The 22,204-nt window shown below is 48.7% G+C and overlaps 1 protein-coding gene across 2 annotated transcripts in view; it reads left to right on the forward strand.

The window, feature by feature from the left end:
- The first annotated feature begins 3,866 nt into the window (after positions 1-3,866).
- Positions 3,867-22,204, forward strand: part of ASNSD1 (asparagine synthetase domain containing 1) — a 247,095-nt gene continuing 228,757 nt past the window's right edge. Inside the window, exon 1 of one of the 2 annotated variants that reach the window (XM_075317738.1) lies at positions 3,867-4,148. The gene's annotated coding sequence lies outside the window, so the exon portion shown is untranslated. The remainder of the gene's footprint in view (positions 4,149-22,204) is intronic. The other variant, XM_075317739.1, reaches the window with a different exon arrangement.

Raw genomic sequence — 22,204 nt, forward strand, 5'->3', positions numbered from 1 at the left:
TGTTCCTTCACTCCGGTCGGTTACAGATTCACCTTAGTTCACCCCTCGCGCAGGCGCATGCATCTTTTTCCCACGCTGTCACTTTCTGAATAACCCTTTCTGAATAACCCTTTCTGCGGCCGTCAATTCTCCCGCTTTATGTCCTGTTTCTTTACCGCATTTCCTCATTAGTCCATTTCCTCCAGTTCTTCACATTCCCTTGCCCTTATCAATATTGCGGCAAGAGTTCAATTGAATCCATTTAATAAAGACATAATAATAACGCAGACATTTTTGTTTAATGAAAACATTTAATCTAAACATTTTTTGTTTCTTTTTCTGTTTCACAATATACACAATCACCGTATTATATTTTTTTAGTTGATGGTTTATTTGATCCCATTACTTCTTTTCACAAACATTGACTTGCATACTTTTTTAATTTTTTCCATGTCCCCTTTTTGCCGTTTCCCCTCTTTTCCCATTACCTTGTATTCACCACCGTACACATATATATTTATTCATACATCATTATTTTTGCCCTGCTATCAGCATAATTCCACCACATCGTTTTTTGCCTCTTCTCCTGTTTTTTTCTTCTTGTCCCTTCTTTTCCCTTTTTTTCTTTTCCTTCAACTTGCAGAACTTTATTCCCTCCCCACGTGTCCATGAGTCAAAGAGAGGGTGATGACACAAATAGTGAATATGTGGCTTATTTGTAACATATATATGGGAGCCTGTGGCCCCCCTCCGCTATAGTATTCTCTGCACATTGTCCTGAGGAAGAGGACGGACATGTCCTCGAAACGCGTAGACCTGTGAAAATAAAGGGAAGAATTTTATTACATCATCTGGACTCCTGTGGTTTGGCGCGGTATTTAAACCTGCTTTTCTCCTGCTATCTGACATATCTCCACGCTGCAGGACTGCTGCCTTCCACGCTACATACATGCTTGCTAAGGGGTTGTGACTGGCACAACCCTGCCAGGTGAGTGCTTTCATTTGCATTTACCCCCTTGTGTCATACCGGGTAAGACCCTATTGCGCCTTCTCTCTCCACAGCTCCTTTTGCCTCCCGTACAGGACATGGAAGCGGCTGCTAAATCAAAAGTGAACAGTAGAAAAATCTCATACTCACCTGTCTGCAGACTCCCGGAGCCATGCTCCCAGCTCCTCTCCTGGTACCGCCACCCCCACTCCGGCTGTGTGCTGGCTCCCGATAGCTGCAGGACCTGGCGGTGATCACCTGATGCGGTCACCTGACGCATCAGCTGATCGTAAGTCTCGCGGTGACGCCGGATTTTACCGCCCGGCCAGCTATCAGCTGATGCAGTCAGGAGGCTTCATCACTGATTACCGGTAGCTCCTGCAGCGGTCACCCAGGACTCAGGACGGACGTGTGTAGTTGTTTTTTATTTATTGCACTGATCAGCCTAGACCAGGGGTCCCCAACTCCAGTCCTCAAGGGCCACCAACAGTGCATGTTTTCAGCGTTTCCTTAGTATTGCACAGGTGATAATTTAATCACCTGCACAGGTGATCATTTCAACACCCATGCAATCCTAAGGAAATCCTAAAAACATGCACTGTTGGTGGCCCTTGAGGACTGGAGTTGGGGAACTCTGGCCTAGACTGTACAGCGAGCGCCGAGAGACTGATTCCCCGGCGCTTGCAGTCAGTTTATGACAGCTGCAGACAGGCCAGGGTGATCTCTGGAGTTCAGGTGAGAGCACTGGAGATTAGCCCGGGATGTCTGCAGCTGTCATGAACTGAACCGCAAGTGCCGAGGAATCAGTCACTCGACGCTCGCTGTACAGTCTCGGCTGCATGCCGGAGCTCAGGTGAGAGCTCCGGAGTGCAGGGCAGGTACCTGAATCTAGGCCTGGCATTACTGGAGATTCCTCCGGTAACCAGTCCAACGCTGCACAGAAGTGTGTTTTTTTTTTTGCACTGATGCATCAGCTGATTGTATAAAAGCCGTTTATACAATCAGCTGCTGTGTCATGTGATTCAGGCCCTTGAACCTGACACATCATCTGATCGCTTTGCCTTCCAGCAAACCGATCAGATGATATTGGATCCGGATTGGACGGCGCGGGACCCTTGAGCCAGGATTACTGCGGAGAGGGGTTCTTTATTTCAAGTAAAGATGGAGTCACTAATTGTGTTGTGTTTTATTTCTAATAAAAATATTTTCCTTTGTGTTGTGATTTTTTTTTTTTATCTTTACTAAAAATTCATAGTGGCCATGTCTAATATTGGCGTGACACCATGAATTTCGGGCTTAGGGCTAGCTGATAATACATAGCTAGCCCTAACCCCATTATTACCCAGCGAGCCATCAGGGCAGCTGGAAGAGTTGGATACAGCGCCAGAAGATGGCGCTTCTATGAAAGCGCCATTTTTTGGGGTGGCTGCGGACTGCAATTCACAGCGGGGGTGCCCAGAAAACTTGGGCACCCTCTATTGCGGATTCCAATCCCCAGCTGCCTAGTTGTACCTGGCTGGACACAAAAATTGGGTGAAGCCCACATCATTTTTTTTTTTTAATTATTTCATGAAATTCATGAAATAATTAAAAAAAAAAAAAAAAAGGGCTTACCTATATTTTTGGTTCCCAGTCGGGTACAAATAGGCAGCTGGGGGTTGGGGGCAGCCCGTACCTGCCTGCTGTACCCGGCTAGCATTGCGACCGCTACTGAGCACGCGCAGTGGAAAAAAACGCATGCGGCGGCCGGATGCGGTTATTGCCGCATCGCGCCGCATCCGGCCGCCATAGGCATGCATTGAAAAATGCGCCGCATCGGCCGAATGCGGCGCGATGCGGGTTTTTTTGCCGCACGAAAAAACGTGCCAGGCAACGTTCCATCTGGCCGCCGCATCGGCTAAGGGTACTTTCACACATCCGGATTTTTGCTCTGCGGCACAATACGGCGTTCTGCAGAAAAACCGCAACCGGCTTTTGTAACGCCGATTGCGGTTTTTTTTTGCATTGACTTACATTAGTGCCGCATTGTGCCGTAGGGGCTTGCGTTCGGTCCGGTTTTTGCCGCATGCGGCAGATTTAGCCGATGCGGCGGCCGGATCGAACGTACCCTGCAACGTTTTTTGCTCCGGCAAAAAACACCGCATCGCGCCGCATCCGGCCGCTGCGGCGCATTTTTCAATGCATCCCTATGGAGGCCGGATGCGGCGCGATGCGGAAAAAACCGCATCCGGTCGCCGCATGCGGTATTTTCCACTGCGCATGCTCAGTAGCATGCCGCAACCGGAAAAAACCGGACCGGCCGCATGTAAAAACTGATGCAAAGGATGCGGTGTTTTCACCGCATCCGTTGCATAGTTTTCACAGCCGGATTGAGCCGCAGGGCTCAAACCGGATGTGTGAAAGTAGCCTAAATCTGCCGCATCCGGCAAAAACCGGACCGAACGCAAGCCCATGCGGCACAATGCGGCACTAATTAAAGTCTATGCAGGAAAAACGCAACCGGCAGCAAAAAAAACCGGTTGCAGTTTTCCTGCAAAGTGCCGGATTGTGCCGCATTGCAAAAGCCGGATGTGTGAAAGCAGCCTAGAGCGCAGCGCTTCGGCTGCTGCCCGAAGCTCTGCGTTCTAGGAAGTGATGTCACTTCTTTCCTGCGCTTTGCCGGCGGCCCCTGCTCTGTTTATGGCAGGAGCTGCAGGCTGAGCGCATGGAATCGGCTTTTTTTTTTCCACTACGGACATTTCTGCAGCGATTTAAAGCGCACATGTGCTCTTCAGATCGCTGCAGAAATTTCAGGATCCGTCCGCTCTGCAGTCTGCACAGGAGGACACCGAGCACACCGCTGCTTCCTGCTCACAGTCTGCTGCGCACTGAGTAGGTCCGTCACTTCCGGTGACATCATTCCCCTCAAGCAATTCCATTCTAGACGCTACGGTGGCGTGTTGTATCCATTTATCACGTGTGTGCAGCGGAGGCGTCTGAACCTCACGGAGGAGGCTCCACTGGTAACCGGGTTCTTCAGGTTGCCGACATGCTCAAATGCTGTACCGGAGAGACGGAAGGGAACGGGAGCTGTACAGATGCCCAGAAAGAGTTCTTAGCGAAGGTTAGCCGATACCAAGGGAGACGGAGACGGAGAGCAACCACGGACACCAGGGGAGGGGGCTGCGGGCAGCGCCAGTGGGTATGTGGAGATGGTGAACACAGGTGCCAGTGTTGTTGCAGTCTTGCTTTGTGTTGTTTGCGGAAGAGGCAGGGTCACAGTGTGCTCCCTCCTCAACACTTTAGCAGGTCCGCTTGTTCGGTCTCCCCATAGGGAGCCATCGATGCTTTACATTTCTGGGGTCATTCTTCATTGTGCACAGCTGGACGATGCTGAAGTTGGTTTCTTATTCGGCAATTTAGTTTTTTCAGTTTTTTATGCATTTCTCAACAAAAACACATCACAATAATAAAATACAATGCACTGATGGGCCCTAATATAAATACACTCAAAATCAGCTGTGAAAATTATAAAACTGGCAAAAAAATGGGCATCAAAGTGGGCACCAAAGTATGTTAGTGAAAGGGTTAAATGGCTTTGGGCCACTGATCTAACACCACATTTACATACCTGGTGATGTCACACATCAAATTAAGATCACTCCAGCCTGGCCCAAACCGGTTCTGGGCATCAGAACTGGCATCAAAGTGGGCAAAACCCCAGTTTTCACAGATTTGAATAAGTAACTGGTGTCTTTAAGGGGTTAAATGGCTTTGGGCCACTGATCTCACACAAAATTTACATACCTACATATATGATACATGAAATTCAGATCACTCCAGCCTGGCCCAAACAGGTTCTGGGCATCAGAACTGGCATCAAAGTGGGCAAATTGCCAGTTTTCACAGATTTGAATAAGTAACTGGTGTTTTTGAGGGGTTAAATGTCTTTGGGTCACTGATCTCACACCACATTTACATACCTAGTGATGCCCCACATCAAATTAAGATCACTCCAGCCTGGCCTAAACAGGTTCTGGGCATCAGAGCTGGCATCAAAGTGGGCAAAACCCCAGTTTTCACAGATTTGAATAAGTAACTGATGTTTTTGAGGGGTTTTGCCCACTTTGATGCCAGCTCTGATGCCCAGAACCTGTTTAGGCCAGGCTGGAGTGATCTGAATTTGATGTGGGGCATCACTAGGTATGTAAATGTGGTGTGAGATCAGTGACCCAAAGACATTTAACCCCTCAAAAACACCAGTTACTTATTCAAATCTGTGAAAACTGGCTGTGTGCCCACTTTGATGCCAGTTTTGATGCCCAGAACCCCTTTGGGCCAGGCTGGAGTCACTTGAGTTTGATTAGAGGCATCACTAGATAGGCAATTGTGGTGTTAGATCAGTGGCCCAAAGCCATTTAACCCTTTCACTAACATACCGTACTTTGGTGCCCACTTTGATGCCCATTTTTTTTGCCAGTTTTATAATTTTCGCAGCTGATTTAGAGTGTATTTATATTAGGGCACATCATTGCATTGTATTTTATTATTGTGAGGTGTTATTTTTGTTGTTAAATGCATACAACACTGAAAAAACTAAATTGCCGAATAAGAAACCAACTTCAGCATCGTCACAGCTGGGCAGTGACTTGACACAGTTTTTGATACAATCAAAATAAGTTTTTAAAGTGGAAATTGAAACTTTTCTGACTTTTTGGAGGTGTATTTCTTTCCCTGATGTGCTTTTTGCAGTTTTGTCATGTGAAAGTGGCTCCCTAGTTGCTCATGCTCTCAGCATATTCTTTAAAAAAAAAAAGTTTCATGGAATTTTTTTTCTTTTCTGCCACACAATTTTGAAACCTCATCAAGAAAGGAACTGCTCAAAAAAAAATATAAAAATCCCACCCTCCTTATATAAACTGCATAGTAAATTTCCCATTGAAGTGAACGGTTGTGGAGCAGATCTGACTCAACCATGGGCTAAAAATGTCTAAGGCTGCTTTCACACATCAGTTTTTTTTGCATCAGGCACAATCCGGCTCAAAAACCTATGCAACGGATGCGGCGAAAAAAACGGATCCGTTGCATAAGTTTTTCCATGCGGCCAGTTTGTTTTTTGACGGATGCGGCTTGATACTGAGCATGCGTAGTTCAAAAAACCGCTTCCGGCGGCCGGAGGCGTTTTTTGCCACAGGACACCGCGTCCGGCGTCCATAGACTTGCATTGTTAATCGCGTGATGTGTTATTTTTCGCCGCACAAAAAAAGGGCCAGGCAACGTTCCATCCGGCCACCGCATGGGCTAAATATGCCGCATCCGGCAAAAAACGGACACAACGCAAGGCCAGGCGGCACAATACAGCGCTAATGCAAGTCTATGCGGAAAAAATGCAATCGGCGGCAAAAAAAACCAATTTGCGTTTCTTCTGCAAAGCTCCGTATTGTGCCGCTCAGCAAAAACCGGATGTGTGAAAGCAGCCTACACAAAGGCTTAAGCTACATGCGCACACTGCAGATTTTTCTGCGCAGAAACTGCAACCAAACTGCACCTTGTTAGAGAGAGCCTGGAAATGTAAAAAAAAAAAAGCTTGTAATGGTGCATTTTTGATGCATTTTTGTTAATGCGATTTTTAAAGGAGTAACAATATGATAGGATAATGGATAGATAGCTAGAATAGATGATAGAAAAATAGAACCGAATAAAAAAAAAATAACAGAATAGCATGATAGAGCGATAGCCAGCTGGTTTTTTTTTTTTTTTTTTTTTTTTTTCTGTGGGTAAGAAAATATGGGGTCCCTCCACTTTTCATATCCAGCACAGGAACAGCAGCAACTGTAGGCTGCAGACCTCAGCTGTCTGCTGTACCTTGGCTGGTTATGAATAATAGAGGGGACCCCCCCCCTTTTTTTTTTTTTATTTGATTAAAAAAACAAAAAAAAAACGTCGGGTCTCCCCCATTTCTAATACTAGCCAAGGTACAGCAGACAACTGGGGACTGAAATTATTAGGGTGGGAAGGGCCATCGTTATTTGGTCCTTTCCAGCCACACATTAGAATCCCACAGCCGCCTCAGAAGTGGCGAATCCACAAGATACGCCAAATCTGGAGCTGGACCCAGCTCTTCCCGATTGCCCTGTTGTGGTGGCAATTGTGGTAATAAGGGGTTAAAGGCAGCCCATAGCTGCCACTAAACCCTAGGTTAGTGGTGTCAGGCGTCTTGAGACACCCCACATCACTAATCTGTAAGTGAAAGTAAACAACCACAAACAACCAAAAAATCCTTTATTTGAAATAAATTAAAAAGCGCCCTCTTTCACCACTTTATTAACCCCCTAACACCCCTCCAGTTCTAAAGTAATCCACATAAGGTCCCATGGCGATTCAGCTCTGCTACATCCCTGTCCTGTCACAGCGAGCATCATAGAAAATGACTGCCAGCTGTGAGTGTAGACAGTCTCAGCGATCAGAATGAACGGGGGTGAACCTCTAACGCAGGGGTGGGGAACCTTTTTACTGCCGGGGGCCATTTGGCAATTTCTACCAACCTTCGGGGGCCGCACCAAATTATCAATGTGAAAATAACCCTGCTATATTTGGTCAAACAATTAACTCACCCTTACTGTGGTAGCTGCAGCTGCTTCTCTCTGGTGTGGCTGTGATGTTTGATGATACAAATAATGTTCCTTCTGACAACTGCTTTTCCAGGTTTGTCCCGGTCTGGAGCACAGTCAACTCCTTTGTATATACATCACAGGAGACGCTGGAGGCACATACATCACTGAGCTGGCGGCATATACTGATGTAGTAGGCTCTGGGACTGACGTATACACATCAGATAGGAGACGCTCGGACTGCTGCATATACATCACAGGAGACACTGGGGGCACATATATGCCCCCTGTGATCTAAATACCCCCAGCCCCTCCTGTGTTATGAATGTCCCCAGTGTCTCCTTTGATGTGTATGCCCCCAGCACTTCCTGTGATGTATATTCCCCTAGCATCTCCAATGTGATGTATAAGTCACAGGAGATGCTAGGGCATACACATCACAGGAGACGCTGGAGGCATACACCACATAAGAGGGGTTGGGGGGCATACACACCACAGGAGACGCTGGGGGCGTACACAACGCAAGAGGGGCGGCTGGGGGGGGGGCGTACACAACGCAAGAGGGGCGGCTGGGGGGGGGGCGTACACACAACGCAAGAGGGGCGGCTGGGGGGGGCGTACACACAACGCAAGAGGGGCGGCTGGGGGGGGGGCGTACACACAACGCAAGAGGGGCGGCTGGGGGGGGGGCGTACACACAACGCAAGAGGGGGGGCGTACACACAACGCAACAGGGGCGGCTGGGGGGGCGTACACACAACGCAACAGGGGCGGCTGGGGGGGGCGTACACACAACGCAAGAGGGGCGGCTGGGGGGGCGTACACACAACGCTAGAGGGGCGGCTGGGGGGGCGTACACACAACGCAAGAGGGGCGGCTGGGGGGGGCGTACACACAATGCAAGAGGGGCGGCTGGGGGGGGCGTACACACAATGCAAGAGGGGCGGCTGGGGGGGGGGCGTACACACAACGCAAGAGGGGCGGCTGGGGGGGGGGCGTACACACAACGCAAGAGGGGCGGCGGGGGGCGTACACACAACGCAAGAGGGGCGGCTGGGGGGGCGTACACACAACGCAAGAGGGGCGGCTGGGGGGGCGTACACACAACGCAAGAGGGGCGGCTGGGGGGGGCGTACACACAACGCAAGAGGGGCAGCTGGGGGGGGGCGTACACACAACGCAAGAGGGGCGGCTGGGGGGGGGCGTACACACAACGCAAGAGGGGCGGCTGGGGGGGGCGTACACACAACGCAAGAGGGGCGGCTGGGGGGGGGCGTACACACAACGCAAGAGGGGCGGCTGGGGGGGGTGTAACACAACGCAAGAGGGGCGGCTGGGGGGGGGCGTAACACAACGCAAGAGGGGCGGCTGGGGGGGGGCGTTACACAACGCAAGAGGGGCGGCTGGGGGGGGCGTAACACAACGCAAGAGGGGCGGCTGGGGGGGGCGTAACACAACGCAGAGACATCCCGGGGGGGGGGGAGGCAGAGACATCACGAGGGGCTGGGTGGGCATACACAACACAAGTGGGGCTGGGGGCAGAGACATCACTGGGGGGCAGAGACATCACTGGTGGGAATGGGGGCACGAACAGCACTTTCAGAGCACAGGCATGACTGGTGGAACACAACACTGGGGGTGATACACATCATTGGCAGGGCACATTGCACGGGTCTGGCTGCACACAGCACTTGCAGAGCCCTGACGTCACTGGGGGGACACAAACCTGGGGTGATGCACAGCATGGGTGGGGGGGGGGCACAGCACTGAACATTGCACACAACTCTGTTGGGTGGTACACAGAACTGGAAGGCCCCAAAGTACTGGACGGGGCACAGAGGGCAGGCGCCGGGCACACCACTCCGGAGAGCAGAGGGGCGGGCACACACACACACCGCTGAGCTTGCTGACACTGGACAGCGATGCATGTGAAGATTTAAAGGGCTGGCAGCCTACAAGACCGCAGCAGCGGACCCATCACTGCAGCCCCCGGGAATCTGCCTGGGGGCCCGCCCGCATAAAAGGTCATCGCAGGCCGCAGGTTCCCCACCCCTGCCCTAACATCACAGCTACGGGTCCTGCAGTACGGCACGGCGTGTGTCGCAGTAGTGACGTCAAAGGTTCACTGCTGTGAGGTTCAGGCTGCTACTGAAGTGTACTGTACGATATAAACGCAAGAAATAATGAACATGCTGCTTTTTTTTTTGTCACAAACTTTTGTCAAAAAAGCGCTGACAAACTGCAACGTGCGCACAGCAAATCTGAGTCCTCATAGACTTTGCTGGGAAGTCAAATGTCAAAGTTCTGACAACAAAACTGCACCAAAAAACGCAGCGTGCGTATGTAGCCTTAGGCCTTGTGCGCACTAGGCGTTTTTGCTGTGTTTTTTAGCGACGTTTTTTACCGCGTTTTTGTGATGAAAACGCAGTGACATTGCTTCCCCAGCAATGTTTATGGGTTTTCATAAGTGCTGTCCGTACACAGCGTTTTTTTGTAGCTGCGTTTTTGTGGTGACCACAAAAATGCAGCATGTCAATTATTTCTGCGTTTTTCACTGCGTTTTTCACCCATTGAGTTCAATGAGATGTTCAACAACGCAATGAAAAACGCATATAGCTGCGTTTCTTTGACTAAAAACGCAGCTAGAAACGCAAGGGGTGGGTACTAAAGTGACGTGTACAGGAAGAGGATTCCTTCTGTTGGTAAACACAGAAGCATGAATCCTCCCGGGACCGTCACCGCTGCGTCCACAACCCGCCCGGTGCCATGTCCGCTTCGTGCGGCGCCATGTCTGGACGGGAGGTGGAGGCAGCGGTGAAAACCAAAGTGAACAGTAGAAAAAAAAAATGTCATACTCACCTGTCTGCAGGGTCCCGGTGCCATGCCCGCTTCCAGCTCCTGTCCCGGTACCGCCGCTCTGGCAGTGTGCAGTCTCCCCGGGGCACGTACGAAGCTTGCAGGACCTGGCGGTGGATCATCTGATGCAGTCACCTGACGCATCAGCTGATCGTAATTCTCGCGGTGTCGCCGGCTTTTTCGCGCCCGGCCGGCTATCAGCTGATCCTGCCGTCAGGGGACTTCATCAGCTGATTACCGTCAGCTCCTGCAGCGATGGGACAGGATCAGACTCCTGTTCGATCGATCGCTCCAGGAGCTGCCGGTAATCAGCACATAAGTGAGTATTTATTTATTATTTTTTTTTTTTCTACTGATGCATCAGCTGATTGTATAAAAGCCGATTATACAATCAGCTGATTTGTGATGTGATTCACGTAGTTTAACCTGACACATCATCTGATCGCTTTGCCTTCCAGCAAACCGATCAGATGATATTGGATCCGGATTGGACGGCGCGGGACCCTTGACCTAGGATTACTGCGGAGGAGGGGGGTTCTTTATTTCAATAAAGATGGAGTCGCTAATTGTGTTGTGTTTTCATTTCTAATAAAAATATTTTTTTTGTGTGTTGTTGTTGTTGGTTTTTTTTTTTTATCATTACTAGAAATTCATGGTGGCCATGTCTGTCTATTGGCGTGACACCATGAATTTCGGGCTTGGGGCCAGCTGATAATATACAGCTAGCCCTAACTCCATTATTACCCAGCGAGCCACCGTCACCAGGGTAGCTGGAAGAGTTGGATACAGCGCCAGAAGATGGCGCTTCTATGAAAGCGCCATTTTCTGGGGTGGCTGCGGACTGCAATTCACAGCGGGGGTGCCCAGAAAGTTTGGGCACTGCGGATTCCAATCCCCAGCTGCCTAGTTGTACCTGGCTGGACTCAAAAATTGGGCGAAGCCTATTTCATTTTTTTTTTAATTATTTCTTGAAATTCATGAAATAAAAAAAGGGCTTCCCTATATTTTTGATTCCCAGCCGGGTACAAATAGGCAGCTGGGGATTGGGGGCAGCCTGTACCTGCCTGCTGTACCTGGCTAGCATACAAAAATATGGCGAAGCCCATGTCATTTTTTTTTTCTTTTCTTTTTGGTCAAAAAACTCCTGCATACAGTCCTGGATGGAGGATGCTGAGCCTTGTAGTTCTACAGCTGCTGTCTGCTCTCCTGCATACAATGAACATTTTGAAGAAGGAAATGACCTCAGACATTTTTTTTTCCATCAACAATCTTTAATGGCATTGTGCACTGATTAAAAACGCAGTGAGCAAAAACGCAGCAAAAAATACACAATCGCGGTAAAAACGCATGCATTTTTGTCGCGTTTTTTTAGCCGCGGGTGCGTTTTTTGAGACAAACGCACATAAAAACGCAGCGTGAAAAAAACTCCTAGTGCGCACATAACCTTAGGATATGGTTAGAAAGCACAGTTGTGACACTGTGAATAAAAAAGTGGGGAGAAAAATGTTAGCTGCATTTATTTTTTTTTAAGTATGACCCAAATTTATTAATAATCCAATATAAGATGCCCTCTTGTACATATAAAATATTGTCTTCATTACAAAATATAAGGGCAGTACAATAAAAAATGTCACAAAAACAATAACTCAAACAGATAAATGAATGTGTCCCATAGATCCTCTTGGTTAACTAAATAAGAGATCAGAGTACAGGATTCAGGGTCTTAATATATCAATTCCTACTGAGACACTTACTACATTGTTTTCCATTACGTTTTGGTGCAGGGCGAATGTATATTACTTCCATGCTGCTGTTTACCTGCTGGGCATTATAGTGCTGCCTGACTCCTGTGCTGCTGATGCCATTTTTAGACTCTTCTAAGTTCTACCTCCCCTTACCCCCTCAGCCCCATTTAGGGACGTAGCATTTTTTATTTTTTTTGGGCACCACTTTGTTGTGAGCTGAGCGCTGAATAGTGACGTACATCACTGATCGACCCCGTGGTCATCTCGCACTACTTTGGTCTGTACAGTGTGAGAGCTGAGCACTGATCAGTGAAATATATATATTAGTGACTTACCGTATTTTTTTGCTTTATAATAGATGCACTTTTGTTCCCCCAAATTTTGGGGGAAAGTGGGGGTGCGTCTTATAATCCGAATATATGGTGTGTGTGTGTATATAGATAGATAATGTGCTCTGGAGCGGTGCTGGTGGGGGCAGGTGAAGCTGCGGGTGGCAGCGTTTGATCTCCTGCTCCCGCTCATATAATATGCACAGCTGCTGTCCATCAGCGTGGTGCTGAAACTGCATCGCGCTGGGGGAGCTGCACATATTATATCTGCCTGTGCTTACCTTTGATCGCACATGCCCCCCCTGTGTTGGATATGGCCCCCATGCTGCTGCCCATAGTAAAATAATAAACTCTTTACTCACCTCCTCTTGCATGTCTGCCCGGTCTCCCTCCTGCCGCTGTGATCAGGCACGCAGCGATATCTCTCTGCTGTCCCGATCACATGACCGGCACTAGAACCAGGAAGTAGGAAGTGCAGGAGAAAGGAGGAGCTCAACCCCGAGGAGGGACACACTAGACAGGACAGCGCTGCAGAAGGTGGGGAAAGAGTTTATTTTACTAAAAGCAGCAACATGAGGGCGATATGTAACAGAGGGTGATGTGTGCCAGCCACAGTGGGCCTGTGTGGCATCACTGGGGGATGTGTTCAATATAAGGTGGCCATATCCAGATAAAGGGGGCTAATTTTAGGATGAGGGGGCTATGAGGGACATATACCTTTATATTATTTGTTAGACGGACACTGGCATTTTAAGACGGACCCCATTTATTAAAAAATTCTCAATTCCCTCACCAAATTTGGGGGTGCGTCTTATAATCAGGTGCGTCTTATAAAGCGAAAAATACGGTGTATCGCCGCCTGTGCACATTTTGTGGACAGAACCGTTTTTGTGTGTGTATGTTATATATATATATATATATATATATATATATATATATATATATATATATATATATATATATATATTATACACAGTGCTGGCCAAAAGTATTGGCACCCCTGCAATTGTCAGATAATTCTCAGTTTCTTGTTGAAAATGATTGCAATCACAAATTCTTTGGTATTATCTTCATTTATTTTGCTATGAAAAAACACAAAAGAGAATGAAACAAAAATCAAATCATTGATCATTTTACACAACTCCAAAAATGGGCCAGATAAAAGTATTGGCACCCTTAGCCTAATACTTGGTTGCACAACCTTTAGCCAAAATAACTGCAAACAACTGCTTCCGGTAACCATCAATGAGTTTCTTACAATGCTCTGCAGGAATTTTAGACCATTCTTCTTTGGCAAGCTGCTCCAGGTCCCTGAGATTTGAAGGATGCCTTCTCCAAACTGCCATTTTGAGATCTCTCCACAGGTGTTCTATGGGATTCAGGTCTGGACTCATTGCTGGCAACCTTAGCCTCCAGTGCTTTCTCTCGAACCATTTTCTAGTGTTTTTTTTGAAGTGAGTTTTGGGTCATTGTCCTGCTGGAAGACCAATGACCTCTGATGGAGACCCAGCTTTCTCACACTGGGCCCTATATTTTGCTGCAAAATTTGTTGGTCGTCTTCAGAGTTCATAATGCCATGCACACGGTCAAGCAGTCCAGTGCCAGAGGCAGAAAAGCAACCACAAAACATCAGGGAACCTTCGCTATGTTTGACTGTAGGGACCGTGTTCTTTTCTTTGAATGCCTCTTCTTCTTTTTTTTTTTTTTTTTTTTTTTCCCCTGTAAACTCTATGTTGCTGGCTTTTCCCAAAAAGCTCTACTTTTGTCTCATCTGACCAGAGAACATTCTTCAAAAACGTTTTAGGCTTTCTCAGGTAAGTTTTGGCAAACTCCAGCCTGGCTTTTTTATGTCTTGGGGTAAGAAGTGGGGTCTTCCTGGGTATCCTACCATACAGCCCCTTTTCATTCAGACGCCGACGGATAGTACGGGTTGACACTGTTGTACCCTCGGACTGCAGGGCAGGTTGAATTGTTTGGATGTTAGTCGATGTTCTTTATCCACCATCCGCACAATCTTGCGTTGAAATCTCTCGTCAATTTTTCTTTTCCTTCCACATCTAGGGAGGTTAGCCACAGTGCCATGGGCTTTAAACTTCTTGATGACACTGCGCACCGTGGACAGAGGAACTTTCAGGTCTTTGGAGATGGACTTGGAGATTGCTCATGCTTCCTCACAATTTAGATTCTCAAGTCCTCAGACAGTTCTTTGGTCTTATTTCTTTTCTCCATGCTCAATATGGTATACACAAGGACACAGGACAGAGGTTGAGTCAACTTTAATCCATGTCAACTGGCTGCAAGTGTGATCTAGTTACTGCCAACAGTTAGGTGCCACAGGTAAGTTACAGGTGCTGTTAATTACACAAATTAGAGAAGCATCACATGATTTTTCAAACCGTGCCAATACTTTTGTCCACCCCCTTTTTTATGTTTGGTGTGGAATTATATCCACTTTGGCTTCTTTGACATATTTTTTTTTTTTTTTTTTTTTTTGATTCATTGAAGACAAATTAAATGAAGATAATACCAAAGAATTTGTGATTGCAATCATTTTCAAGAAGAAACTGAGTATTATCTGACAGAATTGCAGATATATATATTACACAACACATATTTAGATTTCAAGGATAGAGAGGATGTCTACTTCTTGGACAACCCTTACTCATTCCCATTGTCCGCCCCTGTAAAAATAAATAAGCCTGTACTCCTATCCTGTGCCGGCACAGTCTCAGCAATGCCTGAAGCCACGATTCCCTGGCCCACATCACATTATGACTCGTGAGCCCCGCAACCAATTGACGCCTGGAATCTATCTCGCCGCCTTTGAACATTTGAGCAGGGCGTGAGCGCTGCGCTGATAACCTGTTCAAGCGTCCAAAGGTGGGGTGAAGGAAACCGTGACTAATTTAATTGGTCATGGGACTCGTGTTTCATAAGTGTCACGTGGGCCTTGGGATTGCAGATTTCAATATCGCTGGAACCGCGCGGGCACCAGAGGTGAGTGTAGGCTTATTTATTTTTCCCTCACCCTATGACGGCACCACGAGAGAGGATCCGCCCATCCAGGACAGGAAACCTTCAGGTTAAAAAGGGGCGGTCCTCTCGCCGCCTCAGTTTGGTTTCCTGTCCTGGACGGATACCTCAGGATGCGGCCCTGGAGGGCCGTGGATCTACTAGCAAGTCTTACCCAGTCCAGTCGGGCGGTTCTGGCAGCGGCACGGGTCCTGCCTCGGTCCGTTCGGGTCCCTGGAGGCGCCATGGCGGACCCCTTGGGGTTGCGTCCATGAGCGGGTGCTGCGCATCGGCCGGCAGGTAAGTGCAGCAGCCTGCCGGTCCTTCCTGGACGGCGGGGCTGCTCGCGGCCGCGTGTGCTGCACGCCGCCGCCATCTTGGAGGCGTGTCTTGAGTGCGGGCGTTGCGCATGCGCAGCGGCCGCACCGACCATGCGCTGACGTCGGCGATGACGTCAGAACCCGGAAGTGGGTCCGGAGGCGCGGGGGGGTACGTACTCCAGTGCTCCAGCGCTGGGTTTAAAAACAGAGCTCTGAGCTGGGGGACGGTGCCCCAGTCCTCCTACATTACGGAGGTGTTTGTGGCCATTGTAATAGGGCTTTAGGAATATGGACAAGGAGGGGCACTGTAAGGAGGACCGACACTCGGTGCGTGAGTCCTCCTCCCCTCCTGCTGGCAAGAAGGTGAAACCACCGGAGCGTCGCAGGAGCGACTCTGGCTCTGATGCCAGCTTATCCAGCAAGCGTGGCACCCGGGCCACTAAACAGACCCAGGATGCATCTGACGGCAAAGGCGCCTCCATAGGGAAGACTTTGATGAAAGCTCCTTCCCCAGAACCGGTATCGACCCTTCATCTCCTTGTGGGTGAGTGATCTTCGGACATGTGTACCCGTGGTTCATTATTTTTCCTGGTGTTGTGTCTCCCCTCCGTCCCTGTCATGCGTAGGTTAAAAAAACGCGGAAGTGTACTACCAAAACAAACAACGGAATGCTCCCTCTGTACCCAGCAACTGACTCCGTCCTGGTCCATACGGCTCTGCAAAGACTGTATCCAGCAGACCATTTCAGATGAGACTCCTGGGTTTGCTAGTGATCTTCGTGCCATCATCCGGTCCGAAGTCCAGAGTTCTCTGCAGTCCCTGAAAGAGCCTCCCAGTAAGCGGCATAGACAGGCCTCCCCGGCTTCACCAGTCGATCCGAGGGAGAGTGTGGGTCTTCTGGTTCTGCATCCTCTTCCTCTGAAAGTGAGGCTGACGTCCACCATTGTTTCCCTGTAGAGGGCACGAGCAAATTGATTAAGGCTGTCAGGGACACTATGGGCATTACTGAAGAGAAATGGCAGCCTTCAGTCCAGGATGTCATGTTTAAGGGTCTGGAGCATAGAAAGCGCAGGACCTTCCCGGTGGTGGACAAGATATATGCATTGATCTCCAGGGAATGGAAGAAGCCGGATAAGCGGGGTTTCATTTCCAGGCGGCTTCAAGCGCAATTATCCTTTTGAGGACGCTACCTGTTCCCACTGGGATAGGGCACCCAAATTGGATGTGGCAGTGGCTAAGGCATCAAAGATGTTTTCCATTCCCTTTGAGGATATGGGATCCTTAAAGGACCCTATGGATCGGAAGGCGGATGTCTTCCTTAAAACCGCATGGGAGTCCTCTGCGGGTGCTCTCCGGCCGGCCATTGCAGCTACTTGTACGGCACGATCTCTGGTGATGTGGTTGTCCGAATTGGAGGAGAAGCTGAGGGACAAGGTTCCTCGGGATGAGATTATTTCTTCTCTGCCCAGGCTACAGGGAGCAGCGGCTTTCATCTTAGATGCATCGGCGGATTCCACTCAACTGGCTGCTAAGACTGCAGCCGTTTCTAATGCAGCTCGTCGAGCCTTATGGTTGAAATGTTGCCCGGGGTATCTTCAGGTTAAGTCTAAGCTGTGTTTCATTCCCTGTCAGGGCGAGTTCCTTTTCGGTTCGGTTCTGGGCGATGTTCTTGAAAGCTGGGGACAGAAAAAGGACTTTCCGGCCCCGTCCTTTCCCTCCTTCAAGCGATCCTTTCGTAAGAAGCAGTTCACTCGTAAATTCACCCCCAGGAATAGGAGTGCCTGGTCGGATCGCAAGAAGGAAGATAAGGGTTTCTTGTTCAAGGGCCCTTCCCAATCCAAGAAGTCTTCCCAATAACTCCCTTCCCCAGGTGGGAGGGAGATTGACCTACTTTCTTCCAGCCTGGGAACGTATTTACATAGTTACATAGTTACTTAGGTTGAAAAAAGACCTAGGTCCATCTAGTTCAACCTTCCTCCACCAGTTGTACATTTAGTCACTAAGTCATTTATAACCAACAATGTTTTGTGTACTGAGGAAATCATCCAGCCCTTTTTTAAAAGCTGTTATAGTATCTGCCATTACTACCTCTTGTGGTAGGGCATTCCACAGTCTGACCGCTCTAACTGTAAAGAACCCTTTCCTATTTAGGTGTCGGAATCGCTTTTCTTCCACTCGCAGTGAGTGCCCCCTGGTCCTTAGTATTGTTTTCGGAAGAAATAAGTCATGTGCCAGTCCTTTATATTGACCACACATGTATTTATACATATAAATGAGATCTCCTCTGAGACGTCTTTTTTCTAAGCTAAACATATCTAACTTTTTCAATCTGCCATCATATGGGAGGCCTTCCATTCCTTGTAATAGTATAGTTGCCCGCCTTTGAACTGACTAACTTCTGAATGTCCTTTTTAAAATGTGGAGCCCAAAACTGGATCCCGTATTCCAGATGTGGCCTTACAAGTGATTTATAGATGGGTAACAATTAGTGATGAGCGAGTACTAAAAAGCTCGGGTGCTCGAAGCTCGGGCCGAGCCTCCCAAGATACTCGTGTACTCGGCCCGAGCAACGAGCCCAATGTTATCCTATGGGAGACCCGAGTATTTTTGTGAAATGACCTCCCGGCAGCATGGAGAAACCCTAAAAATGTCACAAAAGTCTCAGAAGAGTGCTCAAATGACATGGCAACAGCATGGGGAAGACCCCTTGAAGCATTTATCACTCAAAAGTCACAGCTGTGAACAATTTTGTCCGCGTTTTACGCCATTTTTACGGACTCACCAGAAAACCTTCCAAAATGACCCCAAAATGATTTTTCATGGCGGAAATGTTAAGGGCACATACCCAATAGTGAGATAGAGCTGGTGTATGTTACTTTTTGAGATCAATACATGAAAGATTTTACGTGAAAACATTGTGTGGCACTCCGATGTCCCTGAGAAGAGACGTACATGAAGGCCTCTTGAGTCTAATGTGCCCATTTTGAGGAAGTGAGTCTTTGTAGTATTTTCCTTTGCCAGGGCAGTCCTAAATTGTGAGGTTCACCAATGCCCCTGCATACAGACGTGCATGAGGGCCTCAAAACATTAAGTGTCCATTGTCAGGAAGTGGGTGTATTATAGTATAGCCCTTAGGCAGGGCAGCCAAAAATTGGGAGGCTCCACATTGTCCCTGGGTAGAGACGTGCATGATGGCCTTTAAACCTGAAGTGCCCATTGTAAGGAAGTGGGTCTATTTCAGTATAGCCCTTTGCCAGGGCAGCCAAAAATTGGGAGGCTCCACATTGTCCCTGGGTAGAGACGTGCATGAGGGCCTCAAAACATTAAGTGTCCATTGTCAGGAAGTGGGTGTATTATAGTATAGCCCTTAGGCAGGGCAGCCAAAAATTGGGAGGCTCCACATTGTCCCTGGGTAGAGACGTGCATGATGGCCTTTAAACCTGAAGTGCCCATTGTAAGGAAGTGGGTCTATTTCAGTATAGCCCTTTGCCAGGGCAGCCAAAAATTGGGAGGCTCCACATTGTCCCTGGGTAGAGACGTGCATGATGGCCTTTAAACCTGAAGTGCCCATTGTAACGAAGTGGGTCTATTTCAGTATAGCCCTTTGCCAGGGCAGCCAAAAATTGGGAGGCTCCACATTGTCCCTGGGTAGAGACGTGCATGAGGGCCTCAAAACATTAAGTGTCCATTTTAAGGAAGTGGGTGTATTTCAGTATAGCCCTTAGGCAGGGCAGCCAAAAATTGGGAGGCTCCACATTGTCCCTGGGTAGAGACGTGCATGATGGCCTTTAAACCTGAAGTGCCCATTGTAAGGAAGTGGGTCTATTTCAGTATAGCCCTTTGCCAGGGCAGCCAAAAATTGGGAGGCTCCACATTGTCCCTGGGTAGAGACGTGCATGAGGGCCTCAAAACATTAAGTGTCCATTGTCAGGAAGTGGGTGTATTATAGTATAGCCCTTAGGCAGGGCAGCCAAAAATTGGGAGGCTCCACATTGTCCCTGGATAGAGACGTGCATGATGGCCTTTAAACCTGAAGTGCCCATTGTAAGGAAGTGGGTCTATTTCAGTATAGCCCTTTGCCAGGGCAGCCAAAAATTGGGAGGCTCCACATTGTCCCTGGGTAGAGACGTGCATGAGGGCCTCAAAACATTAAGTGTCCATTGTCAGGAAGTGGGTGTATTATAGTATAGCCCTTAGGCAGGGCAGCCAAAAATTGGGAGGCTCCACATTGTCCCTGGGTAGAGACGTGCATGATGGCCTTTAAACCTGAAGTGCCCATTGTAAGGAAGTGGGTCTATTTCAGTATAGCCCTTTGCCAGGGCAGCCAAAAATTGGGAGGCTCCACATTGTCCCTGGGTAGAGACGTGCATGATGGCCTTTAAACCTGAAGTGCCCATTGTAACGAAGTGGGTCTATTTCAGTATAGCCCTTTGCCAGGGCAGCCAAAAATTGGGAGGCTCCACATTGTCCCTGGGTAGAGACGTGCATGAGGGCCTCAAAACATTAAGTGTCCATTTTAAGGAAGTGGGTGTATTTCAGTATAGCCCTTAGGCAGGGCAGCCAAAAATTGGGAGGCTCCACATTGTCCCTGGGTAGAGACGTGCATGATGGCCTTTAAACCTGAAGTGCCCATTGTAAGGAAGTGGGTCTATTTCAGTATAGCCCTTTGCCAGGGCAGCCAAAAATTGGGAGGCTCCACATTGTCCCTGGGTAGAGACGTGCATGAGGGCCTCAAAACATTAAGTGTCCATTGTCAGGAAGTGGGTGTATTATAGTATAGCCCTTAGGCAGGGCAGCCAAAAATTGGGAGGCTCCACATTGTCCCTGGATAGAGACGTGCATGATGGCCTTTAAACCTGAAGTGCCCATTGTAAGGAAGTGGGTCTATTTCAGTATAGCCCTTTGCCAGGGCAGCCAAAAATTGGGAGGCTCCACATTGTCCCTGGGTAGAGACGTGCATGAGGGCCTCAAAACATTAAGTGTCCATTTTAAGGAAGTGGGTGTATTTCAGTATAGCCCTTAGGCAGGGCAGCCAAAAATTGGGAGGCTACACGTTGTCCCTGGGTAGAGACGTGCATGAGGGCCTCAAAACATTGTTCCCATTGCAAAGGAGCGGGTCTCCTGTCGTTGTAATGTCCATTCTGCAAAGAATGGGCGAAAAAATTTACCACTGGGGGTATACCTGAAACAAAGACCTAACTATTGTAACGGTCATCATGATGGCGCATGAGGAGAAGGAGGAGCAGTCCAGCGATTATCCAAAGTCGAGAAGTGTACCCATGGGTGAGTGGAGGTACATGGCAAACTTTAAATTCCGCTCTCATTTGCTGGTGGTGTGGTGAAGTCTGGCCCAATCCAACCCTTGTTCATCTTTATCAGAGTCAGCCTGTCAGCATTTTCAGTTGACAGGCGGGTGCGTTTATCTGTAATGATTCCACCTGCGGCACTAAAAACACGCTCTGACAAAACGCTAGCAGCAGGGCAGGCCAGGACTTCCAAGGCGTAGAGAGCCAATTCATGCCACGTGTCCAGCTTGGATACCCAATAATTGTAAGGCACAGAGGAATGTCGGAGTACAGTTGTTCGATCTGCAAGGTACTCCTTCAGCATCTGGGCAAACTTAGGATTTCTTGTGGCACTACCCCGCACCTCAGGGGCTGTGGTACGTGAGGGGCTGAGAAAACTGTCCCACATCTTAAAGACTGTTCCCCTACCTCTGGCGGATTGGACTTGTGCCTCTCTCGGCTGTACGCCTCGGTTGTCCACTGATTCCTGACCTATGCCGCTAGCGTTTTGTGAGGGGAATGCTTTGCCTACTTCCGTGAGTATGGCCTTCCGAAACTGCTGCATTTTGGTTGACCTCTCCTCCACGGGAATAAGAGACAAAAAGTTCTCCTTGTAGCGTGGGTCTAACAGTGTTACCAACCAGTAATGATTGTCGGCCAAGATGTTCTTAACGCGAGGGTCACGAGACAGGCAGCTTACCATAAAGTCAGCCATGTGCGCCAGACTCTTAACAGCCAGGACTTCAGTAGCCTGACCAACAAGATGACTGAACATGCTGTCCTCCTCCTCCTCCTCCTCCTCCTCCTCCTCCTCCTCCTCCTCCTCCTCATCTACCCTGTCCTCTGGCCAGCCACGCTGAATCGAGGATATGACTGGCGTGCATGTCATATCCTCAATTTGGCCGGAGAGTTGCTCCATGTCTTCATCCTCCTCCTCGTCATAGTCCTCCACTGCACGTTGTGATGAGACGAGGCTGGGCTGTGTGTTATCACCCACACCCACTACTGTTTCTTGCTGCAACTCATCGCGCTCCGCCTGCAATGCATCATGTTTGTTTTTCAGCAGGGACCGTTTTAGAAGGCAGAGTAGCGGTATGGTG

Source organism: Anomaloglossus baeobatrachus, chromosome 7, assembly GCF_048569485.1.
Source record: "Anomaloglossus baeobatrachus isolate aAnoBae1 chromosome 7, aAnoBae1.hap1, whole genome shotgun sequence".
NCBI classification, from domain to species: domain Eukaryota; kingdom Metazoa; phylum Chordata; class Amphibia; order Anura; family Aromobatidae; genus Anomaloglossus; species Anomaloglossus baeobatrachus.